The sequence below is a fragment of the Spodoptera frugiperda genome, chromosome 19 (genome assembly GCF_023101765.2).
Source record: "Spodoptera frugiperda isolate SF20-4 chromosome 19, AGI-APGP_CSIRO_Sfru_2.0, whole genome shotgun sequence".
In the NCBI taxonomy this organism is placed as follows: Eukaryota; Metazoa; Arthropoda; class Insecta; order Lepidoptera; family Noctuidae; genus Spodoptera; species Spodoptera frugiperda.
Window position 1 is genome coordinate 4,286,086 of NC_064230.1, and position 16,227 is coordinate 4,302,312.

Consider the following 16,227-nt stretch of genomic DNA (forward strand, 5'->3'; position numbering starts at 1 on the left):
ATCGTATTCTCTTTCTAAATCTATTTACTGAACTTTCTTCATACTAATACAAATAAAAAACAATTGACATGTCAATGACGTCAGACCCGAAATGACAAGGGTAGAAACATTTATTTTATTGTTGTCTCTTTCTAAATTTGTCTTCTGTTTGTCGATACAATTCTTTTACAATGTAGATTATTAAAAGAGTTTATTAATGGTTGTCTTCAACACAACAATTCTTATGTTTTAAACATAAGTAGAGTAGGTAGTTGTGTTTGAGACTACAAACTACTTGAAAATAACTACTCAGTAATTAAGAAATATTTTAATATTGCGGAGCCAAGACCACAACAAAAACGAATAACTCGATCAAACTTTACTCTTGTTCTAGAACAACGAGTTTCTTGACGGTTGTCTTCGATGCTATCCTCACGCTATAATTATACGCAGGAAGTATCGGTAAGTTGTCTCTCAATGACATTAAGTATGAAGAAGTTAAATCATGTACATTCCGCAGTACACACGGAGCGACCACTTCAATGACTTTCTAAGTGGGGAAATATTTTTAATGAGCAAAATTGGTATCTGGTTAAGATTGCTGGTTTCTAGATCAACGAGTTTCTTGACGGTTGTCTTTGATGTAACTCTTACAAGAGTGTGAGGACTTCATTGTGGGAACTGCAATGTTCCACGTTACTTGTAAACAAATATTTCGCATGAAACAGTTGATTATAGGAATACAAAGATTAATGAGCTGTCGGACACAAGACATGGACATGAGTGAGACGACATAGATAAAGACAGTACTTCATGCTGCAAAAACCCGCGACTAATATTTAGGAAATAGTTTTAACACTGTTTAATTTTTTTGGTGCAAACTTTAAACGTTGACTATCAAAATCATATGGTAAAGTGTTTTTTTACAATTCATAGACTGCTCAACAAGTTTCTTGACGGTTGTACTCAACACAAGCCACACAACAGTCATGAACAATCCAATACATGGAAGTTATTTAATGAACTTGTATCGGATCGTGAGACTCGGAATATTAACAAATATATTGAATTTACAATGTACAATACTGAAGTAGCAATACATTGTTAGTTTGTATGTTCATTCATATCATTTCTATTTAACCTATTTATAACGTGTGTTTACGTAAACATTACAATGCACACACAAGACAGAAGAAATATCATATTCCACGTAGAAACACCACTTCAATGGCGACATTAGTGGGGGAAGTAAACTGCACAAGTTAATACAATAAGTGGTATGCACCACAAATACACGTATCGATCGCCGCACACACTTACAACAAGCATAATGCTCATTGGACGGTTGTTGGTCATTGGACAAAATATTTGCATGACATTACAGTACATAATATACTAGAAAGAGACATACCTATGTATGTATAAGACGCGTGAACATACAACATAAGTGTTGAACTTTATATTTCACAAACTATGTATTTAGTTTCTTGACGGTTGTCTTCGATACAATCCTTACATTTCGTTCCAATACTGGGTAAGGGTATATTGAGGTAAGTGAAGACATTTACCTCAATATACCCTTGTCCAATACGACATACTAATACTTTAATGTTTTAGTTTTAAATCACTGCGGTTGTCTTCTCCTAGAAGGAATCATTTAAATACAATTGAATTTCTTTTGGTTGTCTTCGACACAACTTTAACAAACATTTCGTACAATGCAAATTACTTATTGACTTATATTTAGTTTCTTTTTATCCATATTAAAATTGACAATAATTGTAGAATTACCACGTAGAACATAGACAAATAGTTGTAAGTGGGGACATTGTGGTTGTAGAGGCGACAATATAGCTCAATATTATACAATGACCTAATGTAGTAGCTTCGTAGACTACCCAAAGCATTACTGGACATACAGTACTGTGTCGTCACTGACCTCGATAAACAATCAAATTTGAAACACACAGCACATACTGAGTGTCCATACACTATTTAAAGAGTTTCTTGACGGTTGTCTTCGATACAACTCGAATTGTAGCTGAATGAGCTTTGGGACACAAGACATGAACATGGACGAGAGTACATGGAGGAAGGTAATATAACTCACGCGACAAATATCGACGCACACAGTTGGAACAAGCGTGAAGCTTGTTTAATGAGATAGAGCACAAAATGATTGTTTTGTTTGTTGTATTTCTTGGTCAGTCTGTTGTACAGAGTAACTCGACTAAAGACAATAGACTTACTTAACGGTTGTATTCCGATACACATCTTATACAATACTTTGAACATAAAATATGTAGGAATCTACAAGTAGCTGGACATGACTCCACAAACTACTTGGGAATACTAAGACACATCGGGCCACTGAGTGAGGAAATGTGCCCCAAACGTTTTCAATATTAATTCACATGTTTACAATATAAAATAGAAGTCATGGAGAAACATTTCTGGATGTAGAACAGTTAGTTCTCAATAGTTTCCAGACACGAGTTTCTTGACGGTTGTTCCTCGACAGAACTCATATACAATACTGGTAAGACAAAATATTAGTTTTTCTCAAGACCAGTACTAAAAGAAAAGATAGTTATAATTATTACATTTCGAAAAGACAAGAAAGTTTAAAACCTTTTAAAATATTTAAAACCTTAAGACATGACATTATACACGGGACAAATATAGACATTAAGTTTCATGTTTTTTTTATATTGACTAAGGTTGTCTCCTCGGTCATCTAATTACAAGGAATCATTATGGAAGCTTACATTACCATTGTAAGGAGGAATAACGAAATCATTCCATTCCAAGACAAGTTAGTTTCTTGACGGTTGTCCTTCGATACAACACTTACAATATTACAATCTTGTAAGAAGTAGAAAGTATTAGTAAGTAGCAGTCTATGAGGTGACAAACTACATACTTGGAAATACTGATTGAGTCAACCTCATCGGGCACCATATGTGATATGGGCCTCGTTGAACAAATTCATTGGAGTTCCAATGTTTGGGGAAACAATTGTTTGTACACAATATATTAATATTGGCATTTATTAATTGAATATAAATATCAATATGACCAACTGGATGTGAAATGTCAATTATTACATAGATAAGACAATATAATTCACGCGACAAACATCGACGCACACAACTAGAACAAACTAGTCTGTCGCTACACTACTCAACGTTTCTTACTGGTTGTCTTCGCTACAACTTTAATAAATACAATATATTTATGTCGCACGTAATAACGACAAAGACAAAGCGGGGAATGCTTCATAACTATAATCCTGTTCGGAATAATGTTGCTGTACGTATATAATGGCAATACAAAACGTTTCTTGACGGTTGTCTTTGACAGATACCTTTTTCATATTACACACATGAAATATTGAGAGTTGGAACATAGATATTCTGTGTATAAGGACCATTTTAGTATCGTTCTAAGTGGGGAAATTGTCATTTATTATATCGCATCAAGACGTTCCTAGAAATGATGACCGATGTATCTTGTATGTCAAACGTTTTATCAGGACGGGCTTTGGAACCCAAGATATGAATAGAGACGAAACAATACAGACAATATAATTCATGCGACATATATCGACGCACACACAAGTCCGTATATAGTGAACATTAATTTGCTATAGTAGCAGTCAGTAATATTGTCTCTGAGACATGGAACAATGCACAGGTTCGAATGGGCAGTACATTTTGTACATTTCAAAGATTATATTAAGTTTCTTGGCGGTTGTTCTTCGATGTAACACATATTTTATCTTAATACAAATTTCATATCACATGGAATACTGAAAAGGATATCTTGTGTAGAATGACCGTAGTGCAGCATCCTCCTCCTCAGTCGTACATTCTTGACAGAATGCTCGTGGTTGACAATGATGCATTTTCCCTGGATATCGTAGCTCTCGCGATGCACCTCCACCTGTTGAGGTCTTCACCCGTAACCCTGGGCACGGGTTCCGCGTTATACCCCGCAGGACTGGGTCCCTGCTGAACTTCGCCATCTACACACTCCGGCCTACTGAAGTGTAAGATGCCCACCCCCGCGACATGGACGCGCCAGACAGGAATTGCCCAAGTGAAGAGTAGAGAAGGTGACTCTACTCCCCCCAGGGCCGAGTTAATGGGCGTGTATGATCCCACACCCAAAGGCTTAACACTACCACTACTACAAATATAAATAAAACAACATTCAGTTGTTGTATCTTGCAAATACTAATTGTAGAATACATTTATGTACTCGCCATTACAGGGCATTTTGTGTGTATGAAATATATTTTATTTAAAAGATACATCAACATTACACAGTTCTCTCCTCACTCGGACATATTTTACATAGTACAAAGTAAGTTTGTGTTAAACCTACTAGAGTACATTAGTACTTTACATTTTGCAAAAAGATCGACACAAACACTTTATTAATAAATCATGGCAAATATTTTTATGAAGAAAACTTACTTTCCCATACATTTTGACGCGTGTCACACAGAGACAAGACTAATTTCCATTATGTACGTTTAACAAAAAAACAAATGACATGTCAGTGACGTCATGCGCAAAATGACAAGGACAGAAACATTTATACCACAGTTGTCTCTTTCTAAATTTGACTTTTGTTCGTCGATACAATTCTTGTAGATTATTTAAAGAGTTTCTTAATGGTTGTCTTCGACGCAATTCTTATGTTTTAAACTTATTTGGGAAATATAAAGAGTAGTTGTTTGTGAGACTACAAACTGCTTGAAAATACTGAGTTATATAATATGGAATTACCACATAGAACGACAAACAGTCCCACAGTGGGGAAATAGGTTTTATATATTTCTATATCGTATTAAATAATGGTAAAATATGACATTACCACGTAGCACTACAAATAGTTGTAAGTGCGGAAACAAGTCTCCGTAGTCGCACTAGAGGCGGTTAGTTCCGGAGATGGAGGATCGAAGTCAACCGAGACAAAAGCATCAGAATATCGTGGTCAGATCGTATAACACTATACGATAGGAAAATATCCATATCCAGGGACTTCTTCATTAAATATTGAATAATATTGTTTGCACGGAGTTTCTTGACGGTTGTCTTCAATACAATTGTTATGTTTTAAACATGATGTGAGAAATATTTAAAAGCAGCTGTTCATATATCATTTTTAAATATATTTTAATACATGAAATATTGAAAAGGATATCTTGTGTAGAACGACCGTAGAGCAGCATCCTCCTCCTCAGTCGTACACTTAATAAATCAGAATATAATTCATGACACAAGCAGGCAACAAAATTTAGGATATTTAGGTACTCCAGTTGACGAGAACTAGTTTCTTGACGTTTGTCTTCGATACAACTTGTAAAGTTTTGTATTATTTAAATACATTTGAGACTGCAAACTATTATTAGGGTCAGTCTGACGTGGAACTTTCAAAATGTAATGTATGTTTCATTATCAGTTTAAATATTGGTAAGAGTAATCACGTGGAACGACAAATGGTACTAAGTGGGGAAATTGTTGATTTACATATATCGCGTTAAAGTTAACACAGAAAAGACGATTGCATCGGAACGCTGCTCCGATGGAACAAGAGATAATATTGACATAAATTCTGCAAAGTGTTTCTTGACGGTTGTCTTCGATACAACATTAGAAAATATTCGTATTACATGCATACGTAGGAAACATTTGCTAGTAGTCCTTTATTAGACTACCAACTATTCGGATATAGGAACATAATTATCAACATGCCACATTAAACCTGTTAATATGACACATGGGATACAATTTCCCAAATCTGTAGAATTATAATCAGAATCGCAAACAGTGACATGATATCGCGGACTGTCCACTCCATAAGTGACATTAGCTGACTTATAGAGAATTGTATCGAAATGCGAATGGAAGTGATAATAAGATAAAGAATTATTGAGTCATATATCGACGCACACAATCAGAACAAGCGTGAAGCTCATTCGATGGCTATAAGACACAAGACACAGACAGAGGACATAGTTCATGGAGTCTGATTGAGCCGAACTATTCATTCTTTGGACAGTCTGTTGTATAGACTATGTAAAGAGTTGCTTTCTATGTTCACATGTCTATAATATAAAATAGAAAAGTCACGTAGAACAACTTCTGCACGTAGAACAGTTGGTTCTAAATAGGGAAAATGTTGTTTTATAAATGCTTTTTCAAGGCATTATTTTATCTAATAGCAATCGACAAAAATTGCATGCAGTTGGTATGCAGAAGCATGGCAAGGACAGAAACATCGTATTCTCTTTTTAAATCCATTAACTGAACTTTCTTCATTCCAATACAAATAAAAAACAATTGACATGTAAATGACGACAGACCCGAAATGACAAGGGCAGAAACATTTATCTTATTGTTGTCTCTTTCTAATGGAGATATTCGCTGGGTGCGCGACGACAGCGCCAACTAGCGATTGCAACTACGGTGGCCTCCGAAATGTCAAATGCCTGGCTGTCATTACGACGAGTTATTTACAAATAAACAATTTTAATTAAATATTATAATTTATATTTATGCCAATAAATATTCTAAATCTATATAAGGTAAGTCTTTTTATTTTTCGTCTAAAATGGCACAATCAATAGATTTCTTTTAGTACATTACGGATTTTTCATGGCTGTCGTCATGAGAAGTAAGTAAAGAAATAAGCAAAATTCATCAAATAATACATTTCATATAAATAGCAGACGATCATTTATGAGTGCTTGTGCTCTCAATAATCCATCCTTTTACGTATTTTCAGTTAAACATGGCCAAATTAATCATAAAAACTGGATTCCGACCAATCACACACGACATCATTTTCCCACCACAAACAACATTGAAAGGAAAACAATTAGTTTTAGCTCAACACGTGCAAGACGTGAAAGAAATTAAATTTGAAGATGCTATGATCTTTGAAATTATTTTATTTATTAAAAACGTAAATCTCTCTAGTAAAAAGTGACAGCGTCCGCCACCGATAGTTCCTGTTTTGGCCACGACGCGCGCTGCGATCGTGTCGTGGTTCCCCCCCCTTATACTTCGCACCCAGCGAATACCACAGGGAGTGCTCTGATTCTGTGACTTGTTGAACAATTGATTATAAAAACTATGACATTGATTCAGCAAAAAAATTAACTGAAAACCAATTTTAGCTTACCATTCGCCAACGTCCATACCATGTTGAAAGCACCGGTTCTCGTCCGATCACCGAAGTTAAGCAACATCGGGCGCGGTTAGTACTTGGATGGGTGACCGCCTGGGAATACCGCGTGACGTTAGCTTTTTGCTATTTCTATTCGATGTAGTTTCGTTTAAAAACACTTAATTTGAAGTAAATTTTTTGGTGTGCAGAATTTTGAAATAAATTCACAAGTTGGACAGCTAAAAAAAGTAACTGTGAACTTGTGAAGTCATAAAATATTATTTCAAGTTACTTTTTACGATAATAAAATGGATTATAAAATAAAACGCATTATATGTATTTAGTAAAGGCACATAAAATATTAATTAACCAAAAAACATCTACACCTAGAAATCCAAAATCCTCTATCTACTCTTTAAATTTTAAGGAACAAATATAAGATTTTTAATAAAATATAAAGGTCCTGAAAACTCTATCGTAGATAACAATATCTAAAAATGTGCGGTCATGCGTCGATATCAATACAATCTATAAATAAACACCTAGCAGTTATAAAAAAAATATGACTTTGATTCACCAAAAATTGTACTGAAGATTAATTTTAGCTCAGCATTCGCCAACGTCCATACCATGTTGAAAGCACCGGTTCTCGTCCGATCACCGAAGTTAAGCAACATCGGGCGCGGTTAGTACTTGGATGGGTGACCGCCTGGGAATACCGCGTGACGTTAGCTTTTTGCAGTTTTACTCAAAACAAACATACTTTAGTATTTTTTTTTAAAGAACATTAGTTTTTTTGAAGTTATGTTTTGATGTCGTATTTATTCAACCAACCTTCCACTAACCAAGTCTCAGAATTATTTATAGACATTCGTCACCCCCTTGAACAGAGTCAATAATAGGAAACTTAAAAAAAAAAATACAAATACAATAAGTCTCATCACACCTGCATGTGGCATTGGAAGTGAGACGTGGAACGTTTAATGACGTCATAACCAGAGAAACTGATGTTTACAGAGAAACTGATGTTTAATTTCAAACAGACCTGTACCACGATAAAGACAATATAATTCATACGACATTATATCGACGCACATCGCACACATTAGAACAAGCCCGGACGGTACATTGTTAAATAACTTTGAATAAGTGGGAAGTGACAAATATTCTTGTAGTCTGAATATTCGAATTTGTATACATTCTCTGCGTATATGTATAGCTATGTATCATGTTTATATAAAGATGTCACGAATGTATTTGTAGTTTCTTGACGGTTGTCTTAACTGATGTAGGTATAAAGTTCCTAATAAGCTTCAGGCAATTTCATAGGAAGATGATGTTTTAATCACTACAAGCCTTTGCAATTAAAGAGACGTCACCAATGAAACCAAATTTTACTGCTAGACTGACCAAAGAGTTTCTTGACGGTTGTCTTCGATACAATTGTACGCTTGAATGTATTTACGACATAGAATATAACAATTAATATCATTTAAATTGGAATATGAATTACATAATATGTAGTTTTATATCAATATTAAAATTGACAAAAGCGGACACCTTCGCATGTCCCTCAAATATTGTCACATAGAACAACCTCTTCATGAGACGTGGAGTGTATAACTCATTCATTGGATTCATTAGAATCGTTTCCAACATAATTGTATATGTTTATATTGTACCAAATACACATAGAACCGACAGCGGCAGTCGATACAAGTAGAGGAATCGCAGTTGAAATACAGGAAAACATTTTAACTCGGTTTACATTTCATAGAAGTACGAAGAAGTTTCTTGACGGTTGTCCTTCACAGAACTCTTTTACGACATTTCAGTCATGAAATGTGTAAGAAATATTTATTTGTAGCGGACCGTGAGACATGGAATACAAAGAGTACAGAAATATGTTCTGTATTACATTAAATGTTTACAAATTACACAATACATGGTTATACTGGACACCTGGAAGTAGTACTTTAATGGCGTGCCACCCAAGTGAAGAAATAGTGTTTAAATATTCTCAGAAAAATTCAGAGCGGAAGATATTATAATTGAGAATCCTTTTGGAGTAACTAGTTTCTTGACGGTTGTCTTCGATACAACTTGTAAAGTTTCGTATTATTTAAATACGTAGGAAACATTTGAGACTGCAAACTAATTGCAGGTACTGACTAGGTTATGTCAGTCTGAAACATCCGTGGAACTTGTATATTTCATTATCAGTTTAAATATTGATAGGAATGACCACGTGATATTTTTTTATTATATAGAAATAAATGATCTGTGTATAGTCGGATAGTAACAAAACAAGAGGGGAAACTTAAGTACACTCATAATCACTCAATAAGTTTCTTGATAGTTGTCTTTCGATACATATTACTGTATTACATGAAATGTTGAGATATTACACATGGATATTCCGGAATGAGGACTTTAATGGCGTAGCTTACACCATCCGTCACAAGACATTGAAAACTGTTGTCTTCAATACAACGCTTTTACAATATTTCAATCATGAAATGAAGGAAACATTGTAAGTAGCAGTTTATGCCACTATAGTACTATAAACTACTTGGACATACAAAGTCAGTCTCATCGAGCGCCTGAATGCGGAGTTGAGACGTGGAATATTTCAAACATCATACAATTTCAATTACTCTCCTAGAGACGTCATATCTGACCACCTTCATCACAACATTAAGGACAATTGTGTTTCTTGATGGTTGTATTCGATACAACTTTAGACAATATTCGTATTATATGAACACGAAAGTAACATATTATTTTGTAAGTGGCAGTTAACTACCAACTGTTTAGAAATACTGACACATTAATTGTTTTAACTACATGTGCAAAAAAGTCAGACTGAAGTCACAACATTCACGTAACAAATATCGACGCACACAATCAGAACAAACACAAAGCCCTGTAAGTAGCAGTTTATGAGATTACAAGCTACTTGGACATACTGATTTATAAACACTACATTTTGTGTGAGATTTTGTTGACAACTATACGATAGGAAAATATGCATATCCATGGAATTTGTAATTAAATATTGAATAATATTGTTTGCACGGAGTTTCTTGACGGTTGTCTTCAATACAATTGTTATGTTTTAAACATGATGTGAGAAATATTTAAAGGCAGCTGTTCATAAATCTACAAACAACTTGGAATTAATGACTTGGTAAGTATCACTTTGTGATAGTGAAACAATATTTATTTAATCAACTGCAGAAGACAAGCATAATAAACATCTGACGGTGCATTGTGGAACTATATCACACACAGATTATGACAAATATTTAAATCAAGCAGCCAGATTGACTGAAGAGTCAAACGTTAACTTTATACACTACTCTCTGTGTTTCTTAACGGTTGTCTTCGATACAACGCTTGTGTGATATATCAATTACGAAACAAGGGGAGAATATTACTTGAAAATACTGATTGAGTCAACCTCATCGGGCACCATATGTGATATGGGCCTCGTTGAACAAATTTATTGGAGTTCCAAAGTTCTGTAAAATAACTTTGAATAAATGGGAATATTCGTGTTTGTATACATTCTCTGCGTACATGTACAGTTACGTAAGATGTTTATATAAAGATGTCACGAATGTATTTGTAGTTTCTTGACGGTTGTCTTCGACACAACTTCAACTAGAGTTTAGTACAACGCTAATCACTAGACAATAGTGACTGGAGACGTGGAAAATATCGACGCACACAGTTAGAACAAGCACGGCGGACGGTACATTGTTAAATAACTTTGGATAAGTGGGAAGTTACAAATATTCTTGAAGTCTGAGTATTCGTATTTGTATACATTCCCTGCGTATAATGTACTTATAGTTCCACCTATAGTTGCTATAAAACATACAACTTTGATTTCTTGTAATGTAAAGTAAATGTATCATTACACATTTAAAGATATTCTGTAACCATCATACCGAAAAAATAAAAAAAACAATTAAAGTTTATACATTTCAGTGAGTTTCTTGATGGTGGTTCTTCGATGTAACATATAGTTAATTTTAATACATATTTCATATCACATGAAATACTGAAAAGGATATCTTGTGTAGAACGACCGTAGAGCAGCATCCTCCTCCTCAGTCGTACATTCTTGACAGTATGCTCGTGGTTGACAATGATGCATTTTCCCTGGATATCGTAGCTCTCGCGATGTGCCTCCACTTGTTGAGGTCTTCGCCCGTAACCCTGGGCACGGGTTCCGCGTTATACCCCGCAGGACTGGGTCCCTGCTGAACTTCGCCATCTACACACTCCGGCCTACTGAAGTGTAAGATGCCCACCCCCGCGACATGGACGCGCCAGACAGGAATTGCCCAAGTGAAGAGTAGAGAAGGTGACTCTACTCCCCCAGGGCCGAGTTAATGGGCGTGTATGATCCCACACCCAAAGGCTTAACACTACCACTACTACAAATATAAATAAAACAACATTCAGTTGTTGTATCTTGTAAATACTAATTGTAGAATACATTTATGTACTCGCCATTACAGGGCATTTTGTCTGTATGAAATATATTTTATTTAAAAGATACATCAACATTACACAGTTCTCTCCTCACTCGGACATATTTTACATAGTACAAAGTAAGTTTGTCTTCAAACTACTAGAGTACATTAAGTGAAGAGCTTTCTATGGCCAATCCTTTTCATAGGCGTTGAGTTCATCCCGCCATCTCCTTCTGGGCCTGTCGCGACGTCTATTGACGTTTAGTGGGCTACACCCAGTGTTGTCTGGGTATACATTTGATAGAAGGACGAAGAAGTTTCTTGACGGTTGTCCTTCACAGAACTCTTTTACGACATTTCAGTCATGAAATGTGTAGGAAATATTTATTTGAGACATGGAATACAAATAGTACAGAAATATGTTCTGTATTACATTAAATGTTTACAAATTACACAATACATGGTAATACTGGACACATGGAAGTAGTACTTTAATGGCGTGCTAATATATATCGTGTTCATATATTCACACAAAAATGCATTAAGAACACTTTTAACTGTGTTAAATTGAAACGGGACGACAACACACTTCTTCATTGCCTAATCATAGATAAAGACAATATAATTCATACGACATATATCGACGCACACAATTAGAACAAACACAACTGTCACTAGCACATTGCTTGACGGTTGTCTTCGATACAACTTTGGAAGTATTCGTCCTGCGCAAATATGAAGAAATCATTACATCACATCTAGCGACTGGAAGTGGAGGCTGACTTTAGCGGGACATTACTGTTTTAATCATTTCAGTAACACGTATTTCATCGAGGAGTTTCTTGACGGTTATTATTCGATGTAATTTTACATCGAATAACTAATATTTTATCTTAATACATATTTCATATCACATGAATTACTGAAAAAGATATCTTGTGTAGAACGACCGTAGAGCAGCATCCTCCTCCTCAGTCGTACATTCTTGACAGAATGCTCGTGGTTGACAATGATGCATTTTCCCTGGATATCGTAGCTCTCGCAATGTGCCTCCACTTGTTGAAGTCTTCACCCGTAACCCTGGGCACGGGTTCCGCGTTATACCCCGCAGGACTGGGTCCCTGCTGAACTTCGCCATCTACACACTCCGGCCTACTGAAGTGTAAGATGCCCACCCCCGCGACATGGACGCGCCAGACAGGAATTGCCCAAGTGAAGAGTAGAGAAGGTGACTCTACTCCCCCAAGGCCGAGTTAATGGGCGTGTATGATCCCACACCCAAAGGCTTAACACTACCACTACTACAAATATAAATAAAACAACATTCAGTTGTTGTATCTTGTAAATACTAATTCTAGAATACATTTATGTACTCGCCATTACAGAGCATTTTGTCCGTATGAAATATATTTTATTTAAAAAATACATCAACATTACACAGTTCTCTCCTCACTCGGACATATTTTACATAGTACAAAGTAAGTTTGAGTTAAAAATACTAGAGTACATTAGTCCTTTACATTTTGCGAAACGATCGACACAAACACTTTATTAAAAAATCGTGACAAATATTTTTATGAAGAAAAGATAAACCAAATGACATATCAGTGACGTCATGCACAAAATGACAAATCCAGAAATATTTATGTTATTGTCGTGTCATTTTAATGGAGATGTAGAATTTACCTTTAGTCTCTAGCGATGATTTACATAACAATACAATGAAGTTTCTTGATAGTTGTCTTTGATACAATTCTTTTACAATATTTCAATCATGAAATGAGGGAAAATACAAGTAACCCTACAATGAAGATTATTTAAAGAGTTTCTTAATGGTTGTCTTCGACACAATTCTTATGTTTTAAACATAAGTGGGAAATATTAAAGAGTAGTTGTTTGTGAGACTACAAACTACTTGGAAATACTGAGTTATATAATATGGAATACTTTGATATTACACTCACATCACAATTATCGGAAAAATAATTGACTCTTGTTATAGAATAATGAGTTTCTTGACGGTTGTCCTTCACAGAACTCTTTTACGACATTTCAGTCACGACATGTGTAGAAAATCGTAGTTTATATAATTTTAAATGTTGACAATTGAAACATGGACTGTCCACGTAGAATACGAGAAACTGAATGTTTAACTGTTATACTTTAGTACTACCCGGAGGAAATCAACGGAGATAGATGAAGACAATATAATTCACGCGACAAATATCGACGCACACAATTAGGACACGTAGAGACGTCCACATTGAAGTTTCGATAAAATTGTATACAATACTTCAGCAATAGTACTAATTAGCCACCTTAACAATTGCTAGACTTAACTTGTAAACTGGTTTCAAGAATGTGTTTCTTGACGGTTGTCTTCGATACAACTTAACATACAACAATTGAAGAATATTCAGTATACTCTTGTATATGTTCCATATTCAACATTTAAAATGTAGATAATACGACATTACCACGTAGAACGACAAATAGTTGTAAGTGGGGAAACTGTTGTTTTATATCGCGACAAGTTTAGAAAAGATGACGAGTTGCTGTTACCTCTACACTGTAACTACTGCTCTACTGGCATCTTACGATGGGAAATACTTGAATTATATCGTGTTAATATATTCACACAAAATGCATTAAGAACACTTTTAACTGTGTTCACACGCCTCCAATCCGTAATCATAGATACAGACATTATAATTCATACGACATATATCGACGCACACAATTAGAACAAACACAACTGTCACATGCACATTGCTTGACGATTGTCTTCGATACAACTTTACCAAACATTTCGTACAATGCAAATTACTAGACAATACATTTAATATTGCGAATTGAGAACCACTTTAGTGACGTCATAAGTGGAGAAATAGTTATGTTAGCTCCTGTATGGAGGAGTGTTTGTAAAACATTAATGTTGAAATTCAAACATTTAAATTTATTACGAGAATACATTTTACTAAGTTAAGGTATTTTCTTCCTCAACTAAGAATAAACACGAGCAGTACTCCGGAGAATGATATTTGTAGAAAGAAGGATATGTATGTAAAGTTTCTTGACGGTTGTCTTCGAAATAACTTAGATACATACTTTATGCATTCAGTTCAATTGCACCAGAATGCGACATTGAAAGTTGTACATAGTACATTTAATAATGCCGCGGAACTCTCAATATTCAATCATTATATTTACCTCTTTGTTATGGGAATAAAACACACTTTTATACAACATTGATTAAGGAAGGCTCTTTACACTTGGATGAGTTTATATAGTTGCAGACTGCACTAATGTTGCTATCAAATTATTGCACTAAACATCGACACACACAGCTAGAACAAGCACACACCGCGTGCACTGAACTTGCTGGTAGAACATTGTACTAGACGTTGTACTAACGTTAGCACTTGTCGTAGTAAACAGAGCACACGAGTGACTCCACTCGTACAATAAGTCTCATCACACCTGCATGTGGCATTGGAAGTGAGACGTGGAACGTTTAATGACGTCATAACCAGGGAAACTGGTGTTTATTTACACATTGACATGTTCCTTGTCTTAGAAATATATGAAGACAATGTAATTCACGCGACATATTATATCGACGCACACATTAGAACAAGCGCGGTTGTCACTAGCACATTGCTTGACTGTCTTCGACACAACTTTGTATATTTACGTAACAACTTGCACATACTGACTAGGTAAGTCTCAATGCGCCCGAATGCGGGCACGACTTCTGAGACAAGAAACATTTCACACATCCGTACATTGTGTTTGTATTTATACTCCTTTATGGAGAAATACTACCGACTGCAGTATTTTGGAACTTTAGCTGCTAACAGCTGATCATGCGAAAGCGCGCGCAAAATATTTTTCTAGATATAGACACATCCCACAAAAACATTTCATGTTAAATGTTGCCAAGACGAGACCATATAGCTCGCACTGTCAAAAAGTAATCAGATCCCGCGTCCTGAAAATTTTGTTTATCTGGTATAACCCAAACTCAAGTTATGAAGGTTCAAAAATACGACGAACCGCTTCGAGAAAAGGTAGGTAGTGCCCTTGCGCTTCGCTTGGCTCGTTTTCTATTACTGTATCTGGGGGCACTACCGTGCCCCCAGATACAGTAATAGAAAACATTTTTGTAAATGACTGCAATATCGATATAGACTATTTAGTTGTTACATGGACATACGCAGATACATAAGTTTCTTAACGGTTGTGTTCAATACGATACAACTCTCTTATAATATTAATACATATTTCATGTCACATGAAATACTGAAAAGGATATCTTGTGTAGAACGACCGTAGAGTAGCATCCTCCTCCTCAGTCGTACATTTTTGACAGAATGCTCGTGGTTGACAATGATGCATTTTCCCTGGATATCGTAGCTCTCGCGATGTGCCTCCACTTGTTGCGGTCTTCACCCGTAACCCTGGGCACGGGTTCCGCGTTATACCCCGCAGGACTGGGTCCCTGCTGAACTTCGCCATCTACACACTCCGGCCTACTGAAGTGTAAGATGCCCACCCCCGCGACATGGACGCGCCAGAC

The 16,227-nt window shown here is 35.7% G+C and overlaps 1 protein-coding gene and 2 non-coding genes across 3 annotated transcripts in view; all 3 read left to right on the forward strand.

The window, feature by feature from the left end:
* The window catches only part of LOC126911787 (uncharacterized), a 154,459-nt gene that overhangs the window by 101,752 nt on the left and 36,480 nt on the right, over positions 1 to 16,227 (forward strand). The window lies entirely within an intron of this gene.
* On the forward strand, positions 7,182 to 7,300 carry LOC126911904 (5S ribosomal RNA). Its single transcript, XR_007706412.1, has one exon. It is a non-coding gene; the product is annotated as a 5S ribosomal RNA (ribosomal RNA).
* LOC126911905 (5S ribosomal RNA) lies at positions 7,777 to 7,895 on the forward strand. The gene has a single exon (XR_007706413.1). It is a non-coding gene; the product is annotated as a 5S ribosomal RNA (ribosomal RNA).